The sequence below is a fragment of the Leptodactylus fuscus genome, chromosome 2, assembly GCF_031893055.1.
Source record: "Leptodactylus fuscus isolate aLepFus1 chromosome 2, aLepFus1.hap2, whole genome shotgun sequence".
Classification (NCBI taxonomy): Eukaryota; Metazoa; Chordata; class Amphibia; order Anura; family Leptodactylidae; genus Leptodactylus; species Leptodactylus fuscus.
The window spans coordinates 260,593,904-260,614,550 of record NC_134266.1 but is presented as its reverse complement, the minus strand read 5'-3'; the positions used below and the strand labels follow the sequence as shown (position 1 = coordinate 260,614,550).

The 20,647-nt window shown below is 42.1% G+C and overlaps 1 protein-coding gene across 2 annotated transcripts in view; it reads left to right on the top strand.

Annotated features, from left to right (window-relative positions):
• The window catches only part of CNTN5 (contactin 5), a 1,103,706-nt gene that overhangs the window by 30,018 nt on the left and 1,053,041 nt on the right, over positions 1 to 20,647 (top strand). The gene's annotated exons all lie outside the window — the stretch shown is intronic.

The window sequence follows — 20,647 nt, the reverse complement described above, 5'->3', positions numbered from 1 at the left end:
CCTAGGAGCCCTGACAGTGTTATACACTATGTTTTATAGATGGGTTCCTAGGAGCCCTGACAGTGTTATACACTATGTTTTATAGATGGGTTCCTAGGAGTCCTGACAGTGTTCTACACTATGTTTTATAGATAGGTTCCTAGGAGTCCTGACAGTATCATACACTGTTTTATAGATAGGTTCCTAGGAGCCCTGACAGTGTTATACACTATGTTTTATAGATAGGTTCCTAGGCATCCTGACAGTGTTCTATATTATGTTTTGTAGATAGGTTCCTAGGAGCCCTGACAGTATTCTACACCATGTTTTATAGATAGGTTCCTAGGAGCCCTGACAGTGTTATACACTATGTTTTATAGATAGGTTCCTAGGAGCCCTGACAGTGTTATACACTATGTTTTATAGATGGGTTCCTAGGAGCCCTGACAGTGTACTACACTATGTTTTATAGATAGGTTCCTAGGAGCCCTGACAGTGTTATACACTATGTTTTATAGATAGGTTCCTAGGCATCCTGACAGTGTTCTATATTATGTTTTGTAGATAGGTTCCTAGGAGCCCTAGGAGTTTTCTACACTGTTTGATAAGATAATTTAAGCCCTGGTTCATACCAATCTTGTTTGACCCAAAATGAATCTGGGACCCATACCACCCACAAATGAAAACCTATTGAATTATTTAAACATATAGACTCTCACTAGACTCTAAACTCTTCCTAAGTCCCGATCTACTCCATTTTTGCAGAACAACTGTTTGAGTAATGGCCAGAGCAGAAAGTGTCTGACCTTGAGATGAAACATGTAAGGCGACGTGTTTAATATTAGGGGTTATTACATAATGATGGGCAGGTTTACCACAATGATTACATCCATTCATTTTCATTTCGGAGAGTATGCTTAAGCAGATTAACCCGGAACGTGCACTTCTCTTATCATTAGATGGATCTAAGAGGGAATGATAATTAAATATGCTCTTCCATTTCCATTAGGCTTGTTGCATATGGCATTGATATAAGGAATATCTGCCATTGTATGGGATAGGCTATAATTAATCTGCCATCCCTCTCTGGTATCATTCGCAGGTAGTAGTCGAAATCTGAGTTTTCACAGCTCTGAAGGTAAAAACTAATGAGTATGTGCGGGTGTAAAAGTCAGTGACCCACGATACGCCCCCTACACATGTCTACCTGTAGACGCAACCTCCTGACTTATTCCTCTCCGGTAACAGGCATAACATTATAGCGTTACAAAGTGAACACGTCTCTTTTTATAGCGCGGTACCCTACATTTATTTCTGTACATATGACATTGATGAAAACATCTATTATAGTATTGTACTATACATTTATTTCCGTGCACAGGTGCAGCAGATTTATTCCACAGTTCGGCAGTGGGAAAACTTGTCAGGGAAGACAACAAAATACCAATGGAAAGTCATTGAGAAATATTTTTGGCTTTTGTGGTTAAATATTATGTAGCGGCAACGTAACTGGCTGCAGAACTGTGTGATGTTCTTATTATACTTTGTGTTTATTCAGGATTATTGCAAATTGTTGGGTTTGGCTTTTTGCACAAACCACTACTAGGGTCCATTTATACAGAGTTTTTGGATGCTGATCTTGACACTGAAGTCGCAATGCAGAATGCACGTAGAAAACACATCTCCCCATAGAGTCCTATGGGTTCCGCTCGCTTTATTTTTGTCGTTTAATTTTTCTGTTGGCGGAAAAATGCTTCCTTCAGGCGGATTCCGCCTGCAAAAACCTACGCGGTCAATGGGAGGTGGAAAATCCATGTCGCGGATTTGGGTGCGGAATTGGCAAAAACCAAGGTTTTTCAAGGTCCATACACTTTGCCGGAGGAAAAAAAACAAAAACCAAAAAAGCCTCAAAAAACGCTCCAAAAACCGATGAAAAAAAACCCATTTCCTAATTTCGACAAAATCCTCGCCAAAAATCTCAGTGATAATGGACTCTTATACTCTTAGGCCTCTTTAGACCCCATAGTATATTAAGTGGAGGTGCATGAACGTAATTGTTATTCACCTCTTCTGGGTTCTGTCATTGCATGATGCTTCGGCCCCTATCTTCTTTGGGCTTCCTTGAGCTTTGTGGCCCTTGGGAATGTCTGAGGCCTTTGATTGGGCCTCTGTGAACTTAGCCGACAACAAAATATTTAGTGTGGCGCTGCTGATGTCATTCAGGGGGCTGGAAGAGGTCGAAGGACGGCAAGGACCTACGCCAGATGATACATCTCAGGAGAAGTGAGTAACTCTTTGCAATGACATACCGATACATCATTGTAGAGTTAATTGCCGATGTCTATAACTTAGTCAATGAGTGGATAGCATGTAAGAAATATCCTCAGTACTTGCTTTTGTATATCATAGAAGATCTTGATTTATTTGATTTAATTTGTCTACTTTTAATAAAACAATCCATATTGACATGCCTGACTAGGGTTAGGCCGGGTTCACACGGAGTATTTTGGCTCGTGATTTGGTATGTAGACGCCGCGGGAGCTTTTGCGGGCTGTATATGCTCCCATTGTTTTCAATAGGAGCTGGTACCGTATATGCTGCACTATTTTGCGGCCGTGATTTTGCGGCGGCGGCAAAATAGCACCGCCTATATGGTACCGGCTCCCATTGAAAAGCTCCTGCGGCGTCTACGTACCAAATCACGAGCCGAAATACTCCGTGTGAACCCGGCTTTAGGGTTAGTAGCAGTATCTCCTTCTCTGGTGGACTCGGACCGAGGACACGATTTCTCATAAAACCAACATTCTAGCTTTGGCAGGCTTCAATTCACAACCACTTGGTGGCCATATATAGACACATATGGGATAGACATCTCATGATGAAATATCATGGAATAGCATTGTTTTGAAAAGCTGGTGATCTTGTGATATACGTATCTGGCCTTGTCGAGCCAAGATAAGGAAGGATTTATTTGTTGTACATCTTTGGACACTCATCTGAGATGATCACATGTAATGCCACATTTTCCCTGAAGGAAAATGACTCCAGCAAAATTAGCTGATTGCCGGTGGTCTCTGGGTCTCTCGAACCCTTCATGTTAAAAAGGTTGTCTGTGATGAAATAGGGTGATCATTTATAAAGCCATTTGTGCAAATTTTGAGAAGTAAAAAAATTGATGTGTAATTTTGCACAATTTTTTAAGCCTTGGCCAAAAACACAGCTATGAGCTGCACCTTGTGTGATACCATCAGCTCACCGTTTTGGGTTGTGAATGAATCCTAACTCCTTGAAGTGCAGAAATGATACAAAATGGAAGTGGGTTTGTAGCAGTCGCTGGATCGCCGTCATCAAGACGTCTCGTGGAGTCATCCTATTAGGACTAAAACCACCCAGTGGATCATGGTCACCAATTGTACACTTGAAAAAGGAGTATCCTAGCTCCAAAACGCGTTGTGCACTCTTTATCCTTCTACACATGTTTGGATAAGCACTTAGATTTCTCTATCTCACTGGTGTACAGCTTCACCTCTTGATTTGGCCAAAATGACTCCTCCATACTTTATTTTAGGATTGCCTTGTGAAAGTCCAACCTAAAGACATTTTCCCCAAAATTATTTTTCCCTCTAAGATAGAAAAGGGATCTTTATTAGACATGAGCGAGTAGTACTCGAACGAGTAGGTATTCGATCGAATACTACGGTATTCGAAATACTCGTACTCGATCGAATACCACTCGCTGTTCGAATGTAAAAGTTCGACGCAGAAACAGCATTGATTGGCCGAATGCTATACAGTCAGCCAATCAACGCTGGTTCTTCTCCTACCTTTAGAAGTCTTCTCCGTGCAGCTTCCCCGCGGCGTCTTCCGGTTCTTAATTCACTCTGCCAGGCATCGGGCCTGGGCAGAGCCGACTGCGCATGTCCGCTTGTAGTGCGGGCATGCGCAGTTGGCTCTACCCAGAGTGAATTCAGAGCCGGAAGACGCCGCGGGGACGCTGCACAGAGAAGACTTCTCGGAGGATCCAGCCCGACCCTCACTCGTGGACTTGGTAAGTATAATTTGATCGAACGTTGCCTACCCCTGAAACGAGCATTTTCCCCCCATAGACTATAATAGGGTTCGATATTCGATTCGAGTAGTCGAATATTGAGGGGCTACTCGAAATGAATATCGAACCTCGAACATTTTACTGTTCGCTCATCTCTAATCTTTATAGGTTTCACTGAACGTGACCAATCATACAGTAACCAACCACTGCTGAGACTGGTCCATTCCCTATACCAAGGTAAAACATTGTGAATAATAGAAGATACAATATTGTGTAGATAGAAGCAGCTGACACTGATCTCAATAACTTTCCTATTATTCCCATTAACCTACCATACTATGAAGCACTTTTTCTTTTCTTTTCCTAAGCAAATTTGCTATATCTCCTTGACTTCCTTGTAGAGGTGAAATACAACCTACGGTACATGTATACAATACAGTACATGCCACTTATAGTAGCCACGTAAAAGTTTATTTGTGAAAAGCGTGACTGCTAAGAACATATACTTTAACACATTCTAGGATAATTCTAGAAAAATAAACATCAAGGGCAGTGTATCTATTGTACACTATTATATATGGAATGCAATATACCTTACTCTAGTGGCCTTGTCCACAGTATAACAAACTATAACTACCATTTCCCTGTAAATGTTCAAAAACCTCCTAGATTCCCCAGATACATACAATCTTTAATGGAGGAGATAACAAAAAACTTAGCACATGAGAGGGAAGAAAAAAACGTGGTTTTTATACACATAGCGTGATCCCAAATAGAGGTCCTACATCAAAAATAATGTGTCTATACCAAAAACAAATATAGAGAAACCAAAAAAAAACTAAGGTAGACACTCAGAATAATGAGGTCATAAAAGACCAAGATTCATAATGAATAAAATATACAAACTTTAATATTACCACATTAAAAAAATATACAGAATATATGCAAATGGTAACAGTAAATATACAAAAATGAGCACAGCAAAAATGTCCAATGGTGCCCTAAATAACAATAAAGTACAGATAATAGAGAGATGTACATTTGTAAGCCTATAGCACATAGACCAAATGGGTCAGCTATCCAGTGAGACTCAAATACACAGTTGATACCAACAGGATTAAGTAGAGTATAGTAAATTGTGTATGCAGACGTCTGCAAATATACAAAAAGAAAGGCTATTCTTCTCCTACCTTTAGATGTCTTCTACGTGCCGCCGTTTGGTAAATGAGTTCTCTCGCAGCACTGGAGGCGGGCCTCAGCCATCAAACAGCACTGAGGGCGTCCCCAATGCTGCGAGAGAACTCTCCAGCGCCGCCTCCATCTTCTTCAGGAACGGCCTCTCCACTCGTCTTCTTCCGGCGCTGGGGGTCAAAACTTCTAGGCCTCGGGCCTTGGGCAGAAACGACTGTGCATGCCCACAGGCCACAAGAAAATGGCCACTTACTATGTAAGCTTCAATTTCTCTTGTGGCCATGGGCTTACGCAGTTGGCTCTGCCTGAGGCCTAGAAGTTTGACCCCATCTCTGGAAGAAGACGTGTGAAGAGGCCGTTCCTGAAGAAGATGGAGGCGGTGCTGGAGATTTCTCTCGCAGCATTGGGGACGCCCCCAGTGCTGTAAGAGAACTCATTTTCATTCTGATGAAAACCAGGATTTATACCGAACAGTGGCGCGGAGAAGACATCTAAAGGTAGGAGAAGAATAGACTTTCTTAAGGCTATTACTACGTGTTAGCGTTTTAATAATAGGATCCCTTTAATGACAGACAGGAATAGCATTGGTCCTAAATTTACAACCCCCTACCTGGACCTGTGATAATGCACGGGTGTGTGTAAGGGGCCATAGAAAATAATGGATCATTGTGCTAGCCATTAACAACACCGTTAGCATGCTGACAAGGAACATGTTGAAGTCTAAGGCTGAGTGCTCGGGTTGATTGAGACCTATGGATACTCATTGTATGCAGCCATCATATGCAGTGTGCGCCGATCCTTACATTGTTTTCTTTTGTCTTCTTACATATGATAAGGATTACATATATTACATATATTATACCTTCAATTCCTTAATACAATACGAAATACAAAAAAAATCAGTGGAGACAAAGCAACCAAATGTACAATGTCCCCTTCATGCTCCGGTCTTAGTTTTTCACATTACAGTAAATTTCGCTCCTGATATTTCTGATTCTAATGTAGCATTCAATGGCGACTTTAAAGGCAGAGTACATTATCGGCGTCACATGTACGGTAACATCAAAAAGCCCAGTGGGATGCCTCCATTTATTATGACTCTTGACCGGCAGAAGGAAAGCCTCGCCGTAGCAATTTTCCTTGAAATGTCTGCGCCGGTTTACTGTAACTCATAAAATGATATTATTAGACTTCGGGAGAATTTCCTACTTTAAGAAAAAAAAATATTTGACTGTTACTAAATTATACTTTTTTTGTACTGTAATAGTTATTTTTTTTTTCTAATTTTAAGCTTTTAGTGTTTCTATGGAAACATCGTAGAGCGCAATAGACTGGAAGGATAAATCTGCCTGTCCTCCACCTCCTGAGATGTAATATTGTGACTGCTCACATCTCCTGAACAGATAATCAACTAGAAAATAAAAACCTTTTTAGTATACAGAACAGATGATGGATGGAACAGAAGGCAATGATTTCCAAGGAGATCTTTATATCAAAAGAGGAGACTTGTGCCGTGTGCTAAAGTGGTCAAAATCTGAACAAACCGAACCTACACCCTAATGCATACCCTGCCTAGGCTGCTTTCTGTTTTTTGTCCATATAAATAAAGTTTAAAGGCTTTTTTGTTTTTTTGTTTATAAATGTTCCATATGTCAATAGTACAGTGTGTGTCCATAAGTAATTGCACTATTTTGGCCATTATATGACTTTTTGCATTTATTAGCATTTTTCCCCTCTGCAGTCTCTAATTTTCTGTTTTCCCTGAGCTTTTGGGTGGAAATTAGCTGCTGTGATGTCTTCCATAGATATCACTCAGAAAGCAGAGGGGCATTTGGTCTATAACTCTCTCAGATGCAGAAAAATCACATAGAACACAAAGTGCTGATCTGTATTGATGTGAATAAAGCACTTGAGGTGAGATAGAAACTTCTGACTCAGCTCTAGAAACCTCTGACTGTGCCCCTTCTCTGCTAACTCTTGTTCACTCCCCACCCTCCTGTTTCCATTGTTTTAATGTAATCTAAACCTTTGTAAGGTTTAATCCTTTAGCTAGAAAACTGGAATTCAGCAGAGATTTCAGAGTGCATGTCAGTTTAGGAGAGAAGGATGAAAACGGAAAAGTGAAGTGTTTTTCTCTGATAGGGAATAATATAAATACAAAGATTTTTAGGAAGTAAGCAGGACTCAAAGGCTTTCTCTATGAGTGGTGGGGAGGAGCAGGACTCAAAGGCTTTCTCTATGAGTGGGGGGAGCAGGACTCAAAGGCTTTCTCTATGAGTGGGGGGAGCAGGACTCAAAGGCTTTCTCTATGAGTGGGGGGAGCAGGACTCAAAGGCTTTCTCTATAGGTGGGTGGAGCAGGACTCACAGGCTTTCTCTATGGGTGGGGGGAGCAGGACTCACAGGCTTTCTCTATGAGTGGTGGGGGGAGCAGGACTCACAGACTTTCTCTATGAGTGGTGGGGGGAGCAGGACTCAGGCTTTCTCTATGAGTGCTGGGGGGAGCAGGACTCACAGGCTTTCTCTATGAGTGGGTGGGGGAAGCAGGACTCACAGGCTTTCTTTATGAGTGGTGGGGGGAGCAGGACTCACAGGCTTTCTCTATGAGTGGTGGGGGGAGCAGGACTCACAGGCTTTCTCTGAGTGGTGGGGGAGCAGGACTCAGGCTTTCTCTATGAGTGCTGGGGGGAGCAGGACTCACAGGCTTTCTCTATGAGTGGGTGGGGGAAGCAGGACTCACAGGCTTTCTTTATGAGTGGTGGGGGGAGCAGGACTCACAGGCTTTCTCTATGAGTGGGTGGGGGAGCAGGACTCACAGGCTTTCTCTATGAGTGGTGGGGGGAGCAGGACTCACAGGCTTTCTTTATGAGTGGTGGGGGGAGCAGGACTCACAGGCTTTCTCTATGAGTGGTGGGGGAGCAGGACTCAGGCTTTCTCTATGAGTGGTGGGGGGAGCAGGACTCACAGGCTTTCTCTATGAGTGGGTGGGGGAAGCAGGACTCACAGGCTTTCTCTATGAGTGGGTGGGGGAGCAGGACTCACAGGCTTTCTCTATGAGTGGGTGGGGGAGCAGGACTCACAGGCTTTCTCTATGAGTGGTGGGGGGAGCAGGACTCACAGGCTTTCTCTATGAGTGGTGGGGGGGGGGTACAGGACTCACAGGCTTTCTCTATGAGTGGTGGTGGGAGCAGGACTCACAGGCTTTCTCTATGAGTGGTGGGGGAGCAGGACTCACAGGCTTTCTCTATGAGTGGTGGGGGAGCAGGACTCACAGGCTTTCTCTATGAGTGGTGGTGGGAGCAGGGCTCACAGGCTTTCTCTATGAGTGGTGGGGGGAGTAGGACTCACAGGCTTTCTCTATGAGTGATGGAGGGAGCAGGACTCACAGGCTTTCTCTATGAGTGGTGGGGAAGCTACAGGCTTTCTGTATGAGCGGTGGGGGAAATAGGACTCACAGGCTTTCTCTATGAGTGGGGGGGGGAAGCAGGACTCACAGGCTTTCTCTATGAGCCCTGGCAGCAGTTAAAAAACGCTATAAATGAAAATACTGAATCCAATAATAAGACATGGGGGCTTGTGTTGCGAGCGTGACTTGATGATCTGTGTACCTCGCCACGGAATATGTTGGTCCTGTACGAGCTATAGGAAATAAATTAATCAATTCAGAATGCATCAAATTTTATTATTTAATCTTTTCAATCAATTCTGAAATGTCACCAAGTATATAAAACAAGCATTGTTTAATGTAACCAGTGGAGATATTAATTGGAACGTTCGCTATTTGTATAAGGCGCATTAGTAATTCTATTTTAAGGTCATTTTGTCTTTAAAACAGCATTAACCTTTATGATGCAATTAGCGAAGGCAAAGTGTGTTATAAATCACATTAGTCAATCAAATCCAAGCCCAAGGGAATGTCTGTGCTGGAGGCTCCTGTGTAAAAAAACACTGGGTGGAAATTTTCACTTTGTTGTACTTGAGGATTCGACTTTTCTTCCCATAGCGCTAAGTCCTGTTTTTTAAGTAGACCGGCCAGACTTCTGATAGAATGGGAACAAGACAAAGCTTCAAAACTCTGCAATGTCACTGTGAAGTAGACAAAGAGGAGGTAGATGGATTGAGGTAAACATTGAAGATTCCACAGGATTTATATAAGCAGATTAGCTTGGAGTCGGGAAAGAATTTTTCCCCTGAAATGGGGCAATTGGCATAAGCCTCATGTTTTTTTTTTTTGCCTTCCTCTGAATCAACACTGTAGGGTTATAGGTTGGACTTGATGGACTGTTGACTTCATCCAACCTCATCTACTACGTAACTGTGTAGCTCAAGAGATGAACTCCCACCTGTTTGATAATGATGGCCATTGACCTCCTAGATAGACCATAAATATTCTGGACAGGTCATCAATATCCTGATTCCAAAAACCCCTTTTAATCTCTGATGGAATCTAGTCATGTGTTCCTTGGGAAATAGCAACAGCAAGAGTGGTCATTTTGTAGTTTGGGGTGGAACGGTTTCAGGGGTTTTCCAATAGAGAAACATTTTGTCAGTAAGAACCTCTATAAGGAATTGGCTGTGAATCTTTAGAATGGATTCAAAAATGAGTGATATTATTTTTGGACTATGGTCAATGAAGGTCCCGAAGAGTAACCAAAGATGGTGGTGGTGTGAAGACATCCTGACTATGTCATGTGGATAGTTTAATACTATTGCTTAATAGAGATGAGCGCGTAGTAATCGATCGAATACTACAGTATTCGAAATACTCGTACTCGATCGAGTTCCACTCACTATTCGAATGGAAAAGTTCGATGCAGAACCAGCATTGATTGGCCGAATGCTATACAGTCGGCCAATCAACGCTGGTTCTTCTCCTACCTTTAGAAGTCTTCTCAGCGCAGCTTCCCCGCGACGTCTTCCGGCTCTAAATTTACTCTGTCAGGCATCGGGCCTGAGCAGAGCCGACTGCGCATGCCCGCGCTACAAGAAAATGGCCGCTTTGACTGTAAGCGGCCATTTTCTTGTAGCGCAAACATGCGCAGTCGGCTCTGCCCAGGCCCGATGCCTGGCAGATTGAATTCAGAGCCGGAAGATGCCGCGGGGACGCTGCACGGAGAAGACTTCTCGGAGAATCCAGCCCGACCCTCACTCGTGGACTTGGTAAGTATAATTTGATCGAATGTTGCCGACCCCTGAAACGAGCATTTTCCCCCCATAGAGTATAATAGGATTCGATATTCGATTCGAGTAGTCGAATATTGAGGGGCTACTCGAAACGAATATCGAACATTTTACTGTTCGCTCATCTCTATTGCTTATCCAGAAGACCATACTTGATCTTAGATATGGAAGACAACTTTCAAGAAAAGTCTTGAAAATAGAATTTGAGTGAGTCTGGAGGTAAAATCTTATCTTTAGGGTGAAGCTATAGCTTGGATATATTGGGGAGGAACCTATATATGAAATCTTTGTGTACGACTGTTTTTGCTCAAAAATGTGTAACTTTTTAATTTTTAATGCTACGCTCACCCCTTTTCAAAAAATGTGGCCTGGTGAAAGATGAAAAGATATTGATGTACTTGATGTAATTCCCCAATTTCCTCACCTCCTCATAAGTTGTCCTCTTTGGCCTTTTCTTTTCTTAAATCAATGGTTGATCCTCTACGATGATCCCGAGAACTCAGATGTAATCACTTGATCAACCAGGAAGCAATTGTACAGTTTCCCTGCAGCACCACCCCTGGTGGAATAAGGTATTACACAGTTCCTAATGAAATTGGTGGTCTATCTATAGAATGCACAGACACCTTGGGTCCTCCAGAGTGAGAAATACGTTTTTTTTCCATCACAGTCCTCTCTGGCGAATTCACGTTCCTTCTTCTATTCACTTCTATAACATATTAAGAAAACGTGTTTTGTTTTTTAAAATCTAAACCCGATAACTTTTTCAATGTTCTGTATAAACTTGTATATATTAAGGTTTTGTTGCAGCGAGAACACCTGTATGTAGACACAAAGACCAAGCCGTGGGAGAAATTATAGACATTTATCTCTAAATATACAGTAAACGCTTATGACTGCTAAGATTACGCAGACTATAAATGCATGACTTTACAGAACTGAGCCTGGTATAAAAAAAAACTCGAAAAAGCGTGTGTGCCTGGGAACAAAATGGGATCTCAGTGGCAACATTGCCTCAGAAATCTAAAATTAGATGGTATGATAAAAAAATAAATAAAACAGAGGTGCGAAATAGCAGCCGAGACTTGGCAGAAGACAATTACTCCGGTCTGATGACTGGTTAGTGACAACATAAATATTGACCATCTTTTCTGTCGTCTATTTTACAGTAGAGTCGGACAAAGTAAAGTTCTCGATTTTACTTTTTGTACTTTTAAATTGCTTCTTTTACTTAAAAAAAATAGGATAAACACGTCAATACAGTATCCACCTCGGCTAAGACGTGAACCAAGGAAAATCTCTTCGAGGACCGTGCGGCATCAAGATGCTCATTTCTATGGGGGGGAAGAAACAGACATGATAACAATCTATAATTGGTGCAATCTGGCAAGTGTGGTGAGAAGGTAAATGCTTTGTAACAAGCTACACATTTTCGAGGAAAATGGATCCTATGACATTAATATACCATTAGGACGTCTGCACCAGTTGAGACGAAGTGAAACCAAGTAAATAGCCTTGTAACTGACTGGAAAGTGGAAAATACGGGAAGTGATGGGAATTAAAGGGAAAAATAGAGTTAACGGAAAGCTGTGGACTAAAAGTAGATATAGTATAGATGTCGCAAACTGGACACATGCAGGGTTCTTCTATCCGCTTGAGAAGTCGGACATCTTCACTTGCGGACAGGGAAGCACGGGCACGGAGTGCAAAAGAACGCACCCGATGCCCATTTAAATAAATGACAGGTGTCATGGACACATCTAGTGTCCGCTCCTAATGTCCGTGCCAGATTTTAAGCGGACACTAGGAGCGGACACTACCTGTCGGACACTGACGGTAGTGTGAACGCCCCCTAAGACAGGGGTTGGGTCAAGTTTAGGACTCACTGTTAGGGTTAAGCCGATCTTGAGATTTCAGGATCGATTATAAAATCTGATTTCCGATCATTCTCTAGCAGATTCCGATCGCGATCATGAAATTTGCTCAATCGCCGATCGGGATCCGATCTTAGCCAATCCTGATCGCTTAACCCTATTAATGAGTAGGGTTGAGCCGATCTTGAGATAACCTGTGACCTTGATCCCTCTGGAAAAGACCAGGACCGTAATTCCAATCACGATTGTGAAATTTACTCGATCGCCAATCGGAATCCAATCTTTTACGATCCCGATTGCTGAACCCTACTCACTGTCTCTGTCTTCCGTTCTACCTGGTTTCAACAACAGCAGTAGGGGATTTTACAACGAGCAATTCCCTTCCCCTTGAAGTTCCATTCACATAAACTGGCCCAAATGGAGGCCAACCTATGAAAGCATTGAGAAGGCAGAGAAAAAGAGTCATATGACCTTAGGGATCAGGTGAACTTCCCCATAATGCATAGCAAGGATTAGTTAACAGCTAACTATAATGGACTACATTGAAATTCAATTTCTACTGTGTCCATGATGGCACTTTTTTATGCATATTTGGTAGAATTTTGCAATATATTTGGCAGAATTTTGCAATAGAATGTTTCTATTGGCAAAACCCATTGAGGTTATATGCACTACCTCTTACTTTCTTCCCTTGAATTGGTACTCTAAAATTTGACTATTTTATTTAACTACCGAACACAAAAAAAATGTAAATTTTAAAAAGCTTAAAAATTCTAAAATTCCTTGTTATTTTTAAAACAGGTTGTTTGTTACTAGAGATGAGCGAGTACTATTCGATCGAGTAGGTATTCGATCGAATACTACGGTATTCGAAATACTCGTACTCGATCGAATACTACTCGCTATTCGAATGGAAAAATTCGATGCAGAACCAGCGTTGATTGGCCGAATGCGATACAGTGCTAATCAATGCTGGTTCTTCTCCTACCTTAGAAGTCTTCTCCGTGCAGCGTCCCCGCGGCGTCTTCCGGCTCTGAATTCACTGTGCCAGGCATCGGGCCTGGGCAGAGCCGACTGCGCATGCCCGTGCTACAAGAAAATGGCCGCTTTGACTGTAAGTGGCCATTTTCTTGTAGTGCGGACATGCGCAGTTGGCTCTGCCCAGGCCCGGTGCCTGGTAGAGTGAATTCAGAGCCGGAAGACGCCGCGGGGAAGCTGCACGGAGAAGACTTCTCGGAGAATCCAGCCTGACCCTCACTCGTGGACTTGGTAAGTTCTATTTGATCGAATGTTGCCTACCCCTGAAATGAGCATTTTCCCCCCATAAAGTATAATAGGGTTCGATATTCGATTCGAGTAGTCGAAATGAATATTGAATATTGAACATTTTACTGTTCGCTCATCTCTATTTGTTACCACTAGCTACCATCCATTTACCCATAGCCATATCCATCTGTTGCTTCCACTTTGACATTACTAAGATAGAGCCCCAGGAGCTCATACACTTACACTCATCATACATGACTTTCTAAAACTATAGAAACCTGATTTAAATTTTAGTCCAAATCTGAACCCAATTCGAACGAGGGTCACTCACGTCTAAGCATCACTTTAAAATTTACCCGGGGATTCATTTTCATGGGAAACACCTTGTAAGTCAACATTATATTTCCTTGCCTATTGTTATCAGAATCCCATCTCTACCACCAAAAGAGATTGTCCTAATATTTGGCGACCATGTCTTTTTTTGGCCAATAAACTAAGGAACCCGACAGCAACTTTTTGTGGTTATTTACAATTTTAGCAACTTTTTGTTGCATCATCTTTGATTTTAAACATCTAGGAATACATCGCTAATGTGAAGATTTTAATTCACAGGATGAAGCTTTTATCTGGTTGCGCGATAACTTTCTTTAGAGTGTTTGTTCTGTGCCCACGCAAAAAAAAAGAAGCATTAATCTCCTATTCTTGTTGTTACATGGAATAATTAACCTGTAAAACAGCTGTCTCTCTGTTGTGATGGCACGGTAATTGCATCAGAAACTTCATCGCTAAGATCTTGATGATAAAAGTAGTTCTGTTTCATTAACAAACTGGTTGGTGAGCTGATGCACATGTTCTCCTGGGATAATGTGTCAACTTTGATGCTCTTGTTTCCATAATTTCTCTATAGAATTAAAATTCTCGGGAAATGTTAAATATTGCAGAGTTATTGTTATAGGAAATGTACATTTATTAAAGAGGGGTTTATAGCAAATATATTTTCAGAATAGCCACGATATTCTTTGTATTGGATTTTAAGTATTTTCATAAAATATTTATATATTTTTGTGGCTGCTTGTGCAGTTGCAAGTTCAGAGTTCAGTGGGTGTTCCCTCTCAACATAGTGGATGAGGTTTGATGAATACACAAGTCCATCAAGTCCAACCTATAACCCTATAGGGAAAAAAAAGAAAACCCTTATGACTAATGTCAATATAAATACATATAAGTACATACGTAAATAAATGGTCCTGGCATGTTACATTACCTTAGAAAGTGAACATTTGCCTGGGGTTTCATTTTTACGGAAAGTTTCACCTCAGAGCCTGTTCACCTTGATTCGCCTGCTTTCTCTAATATGCTACTTGTGGAGCTTCAAGTTCAGAGCTCAGTGAGTTTTCCCTGTCATGCTGTTTCTTGCACCCATTCGGTCAAGGCTTGTGCACACTGTTCAGAGCTCAGTGGATGTTCCCTATGAAGCTGTTGCTTTCTACCCAGCATGTCTTCCCATCCCTTTTTGGGTGGGTTCACACCTGCATTTGGTCTCCGCTTTGTGGGTTTCCGTCTTCTGCCCGAGAGGCTGGACAGGAAACGGAAACCCGACAGTCAGTGGCCGCCCATGAGCACCCATGAGCGTCTTCTGGTCTCCGTGGTGAAACTTTTTTTTTTTTTAACCGGCCACAAAGTCCTGCATGTCCAACTTTATGTCCAGTTAAAAAATGATTTCAAATTAATGTCTCCTGTCCAGTTTCTCGGGCAGGAGATGGAAACTGCAAAGCGGAGATCGGGCACAGGTGTGAACCCACACTCAAGCTGTTACTTTCTTCCCAGTATGTGTTCCCTTTCTCGAGCCTGTGCACCTTTTCCCACACTTACAGAGGACCTTTAACCACCTCCAACAAGTCCAGCTGTTTACATCATATAATAGCCCCTGCCCCTCTGATTCTGGAGCAGTTAGATTTTTTCTCTAGCCCCCACCATTCCTGAGCAATCAATGCTGTTAATTTTGGTGTCTGATAAACTGTTTAGTCTCTGTTTACATCATATAATAGCCCCTGCCCCTCTGATTCTGGAGCAGTTAGATTTTTTTCTCTTGCCCCCACCATTCCTGAGCAATCAATGCTGTTAATTTTGGTGTCTGATAAACTATTTAGTCAGGAGCGCGGTGTCAGGCAGGAGAAGACAAAGGGTGTGATTCTGTGCTCTATCACTGGCTACCTCTGATTGGAGCTCTGAATTGCGCCCTCTGTCTGACACCGCCCACCTTAGAGAGCTTAAATAGCACATCAGTCCCCAAAACTAACTGCACTTGTTGTTCAGGAATGGTGGGGGCTAGAGTAAAAATTCCAACTGTGCAGGAATCAGTGGAGCAGCGACTGTTAACTGCTGATAAGAACTTGAATAGGTGGACATCTTTTTAGATCTATCAAATCATATAAACTCTTCAGTACCTGGGGAGGGGGGCTGCATATTCTGGGACAATCTGTTGAGTCTGGTGAGTAGTGGAAACGTTTAGTCAATAAAGAACAAGATATTCTAAGACTTGTTACACTTATTACACCCGTGATTTAGGGTTGTAAAGATGCACACAACCTTACAATATCACTCTACATGTTAAACCTGGTATTTTGAGCTTGTCTACTGTATTGCTGGTATTAAGTTACACATTAACTCTCAAATTCACATCTACAGCTGGAAACATAGTTCTGCCATTCGGAGCTTAGAATCTGATTCCAAGCCCATAGAATGCAATATATTACCATATGACTTGTAGTAAATAGTTTCCATAGAGCCTGAGTAGGTGTCCTATAAAGAATATACACACCCTACTATAAATGATAAGAATCTTAAAAGCCACTTTCAGATTCCTTGATCTTCATGAATATACTCAGTCTCTACCTTCGCACAACTCCTTAGTGATTTCCAAATACAGATGTAACAGCTGTGAAATGAATGTTCATTTTGCACTAACCAAGTTCGTTTCACATTTACGAAAATTGCCGCCATTCACTTTAAAGGGGAAGAAGCCATGTTATGCAAAATACGCAACGTGGAAGTCACAAAACGAAGATGTCTTAATGCAATGAACATTTGTTCGGCAGATGTGACATCTGTATCTTACAATGTACAGCAGAACTTACAGTAACCCCTATATAATGTAATATTTAGCAATGGCCCCTTCCCTAATCAAGGCCGAAAGTATGAGAGTAAATATCTTTAATTGCTTTCAATATCTTCTGGGTCAATTAGTAATTACATTTATTCACTTGCTTTGCATCTCATAGAGAATTTTCCAGATGTCATAAGCAAAAGGGAATCCATCCCAAGAGCAAATACTAGAAAGGGTTTATGTGTTCAAAGACGTAACATAAAGGTCCTGGACCCCAATACAAAAATCTATACCATGCCCCCAATTACAATGTATTGTATACAGTATTCATATCCTCATAATGGGAAGAAGAACCTTACGGGCCCCCTTACATCCCTGGATCCTGGTGCAACTGCACCTTGCATGTGGTCAGTACTCCGCAATTGAAGAGAGGGAGTAAGCCTTGGTTGGTCCCATCACGTGTGATAAGAACTCTTGAGGAATTGTATCGGTATCAAAGAGGGGGGTGACTAGCCAAAAGGGTCAGAAAATGAAACAGCAGGACGTTCTATTCTGGATAGGAATAACAAAGCTATTACAAAATTTTACTGCTTACCCCTAGCCATGAATTTAAATACCCCAAATAATACAAGGTGGCTTGTATGTACGTCCAGCATCGGGAATTTGTGCCATGGTAGTTAGGGTTGAGTGATCGGGTTCGGAAAAGATTGGATTTCGATCGGCGATCGAGTAAATTTCACAATCGCGTTCGGAATTCCGATCCCGATCTTTTCCGGCAGGATTGAGGTCAGAGGTTCTCTCAAGATCGGCTCAACCCCATTCATGTATATATCATTGATTGGGGTTGAGCGATCGGGATCGGGAAAGATCGGATTCCAATCGGCGATCGAGCAAATTTCACGATCGGCTGGAAAAGGATCAGAAATTGGATTTTAAAATCGATCCTGAAATCTCAAGATCGGCTCAACCCTATTGGTAGCCTTTCATGCCATGTTTGACCACCTCCCTGCAATGGGGAAAAGCCTTGTACCGTAAAAGAGAATCATTTTTTATCTATTCTATGGGGCCCTCTCTTTTACAACAAGATGGATCTGGTATCCGTTTCCCTTTACAACGATCAACGTCAGTATGGACATAGTAGATGGGATGAATAGCGGTTCTGATATGATAAGTGGAAACACATTATTGAGTTTACGCAAGCATGCACCTGTCCATGAACGCTTTACAACAAACAAAGAAATGCAATTGCAATAAACCACGCACGTGTTTCCCATTGACTTCACTTTATGAAACTGATTTGTTACAGCTATCTGAATAAACCCCATTGAATACACAGCTCACAAATGAATTCATGACACAAAGGTTAAACAGGAAGCAAAGCAGCCAATCGTGCAAACAAAATATGAAATGTGTTTTCCGTAGATATTCCAGCGTAGAGAAGAAGACGCTAGAGCCTCACATTCTCCAATGCCAAATCCTGAAGGTCACTACGGAAAAGTTTTACTGTTCTCCAACGTATCCTAACTGGCAGTGACTAAGACAATTCTTTGGCCCCTAGCATGATACTGTTCCAACAAATATTATAGGCTCAGAGATTTTCTAGGACAATAGGAAGGACAGATAAGATTACAACGACAGCGAGGTAGTGTACTAGTTTGTGAATCGGTAAGTGCAAGAGTTCAACAAAGCTTTGTTTTATGCACAATGGTTGTTTTTTGGTTTTATGTTGTGTTATATAGAAATAAAAACAATACGCAACGTGCAATATAAAGTTTCAGCTTGATAGGAAAAGGAAATTTCATAAGATTAAATTTAAAGGGGATTTTTGAAACTTTTTGTTAAAGCAGGGACTGTGATAATCCCCTTGCCTTTCTAATACCAAAGCTTTGGTAGTCCCATCTGGTCTTTGTTGATGACCACATGGCGATTCTACCCCTTTGTTCTAGCGATTGCTAACACTAGAGATGAGCAAATTGGTTCATAAAAAAATTGATACATTTTGAATATTAAAAAAACTTTCAAGTTCAGATAAAACCTGAAATTTTGGTGATCTAATCCAAGAGAGTTAACCATTATACTCTGGGGTCACTTTAGACTCCAGAGTATAATCATGAGAGACCATGGAGGGTATGTAAAAACAAAAAAAACCACTCACCTATTGTCTTTTTCTAAGGTGTCCTAGATGTCTTCCAGCCCTCTTTCAAATGTCCTTGGCCCTATGTCACTGCTCAGTCCCGTAACTTGGCCTCAATGTCGACAGAATCATATTGACAACTCCACATGACCACTGGGGCTCAATCACAGTCCTCAGAGGTGACCTGGGGCCAATGACATCATCGAGCATTGGAATGGAAGATACCCAGGGAAAGTAACTGTTCCTATCATTTTGCACCTCCTCCCTCGCTTTCTAATAGTATAACCTGGTATCCTTCGACTTTCCAGTCGATCTTTTAACCAAGGTGTCCTTGCTGTCTCCAGTCCTTTTTCAGATGTCCTTGGCCCCATGTCACTGCTCAGTCCCATAACTTGGCCTCGGCAGTCATATGGAGAATGTCGATAGAATCATATTGACCACATGACCGCTGGGGCTCAATCACAGTCTTCAGAGGTGACCTGGGGCCAATGACGTCATCGAGCATTGGAATGGAAGATACCCAGGGAAAGTAACTGTTCCTATCATTTTTCACCCCCTCCCTCGCTTTCTAATAGTATAACCTGGTATCCTTCGACTTTCCAGTCGATCTTTTAACCAAGGTGTCCTTGCTGTCTCCAGTCCTCTTTCAGATGTCCTTGGCCCCATGTCACTGCTCAGTCCCGTAACTTGGCCTCGGCAGTCATATGGAGAATGTCCATAGAATCATATTGACCACATGACCACTGGGGCTCAATCACAGTCTTCAGAGGTTAACTTTGGCCAATGACATCATGGAGCTTCAGAATGGAAGATACCGATGGAAGGTAACTGTTCCTAGAATTTTGCACCCCTTCCCTGGCTTTCTAATAGTATAATCTGGGATCCTCTAACTTTTCATTTGGTCCTCTTTACCAAGGTGTCCTTGATGTCTTCCAGTCCTCTTTCAGATGTCCTTGGTCCCATGTCACTTCTTAGTCTTGTGACTTGACCTTGGCAGTCACATGGAGAATGTCAACAGCATCTTATTGACAACTCCACCTGACCACTCACAGTCCTCAGAGGTGACCTGGGGCCAACGACATCATCGAGCTTCGGAATGGAAGATACCCAGGGATGGTAACTATTCCTATAATTTTGAACCCCCTCCCCGGCTTCCTAATATTATAATCTGGCACCTTAAGAGACCCCAAAGTTTGACAATTACACTTTTAGTTGGAGCCTTGTGAATATTTGCGGAACAAATCTCGTGAGGTTCACCCATCACTGCTCGGTACCCCCTGGTACACATTAGGTGGCAGAATATAGATTGACTATAATGTATCTTTAGCAATCCCGCAGCCATACTTCTCTACAGGATGTTTTCATTTACTGACCTCAAGCTGAGATCTAAAACATGGTGACAGATCCACAAAATATATTAGAAAGTTTCCCATTTTCTTGAATCAGTAACAAGCCTTTCACCACTAATATCCACCATCTTACGCTGTTAGGTTGTATTCTTTGAAGTCGTATAGGGAGCCATGAAGCAATTTGCACTTTTCATTCATTTCCATCCCTGTATAAAAAGACTTGGCTCGCTGAGTGATCGTGGACCTGGCACAGGATTTACTTGGAAGCGCACGGCTGCTGTAAACCACTTGTACACCATCTTATCCAGCTGCACTAATTTGGCAGCTTCAGTATGTCCACTTCAGAGCACTATGCAGTGTCTTGCTGCCGCTTCAAAGGAATGTAGCAGGGTCTTCTGCATACTGATGACTAACGGCTGATGAATCAGTCTTGTGTTTCTGCTTTGCAGGAGCCTCAGATTCGCACCTTCAGAAATTTTTATTGCATATTATCTTCAGGAATTGTCGGTGTAATGAGCTT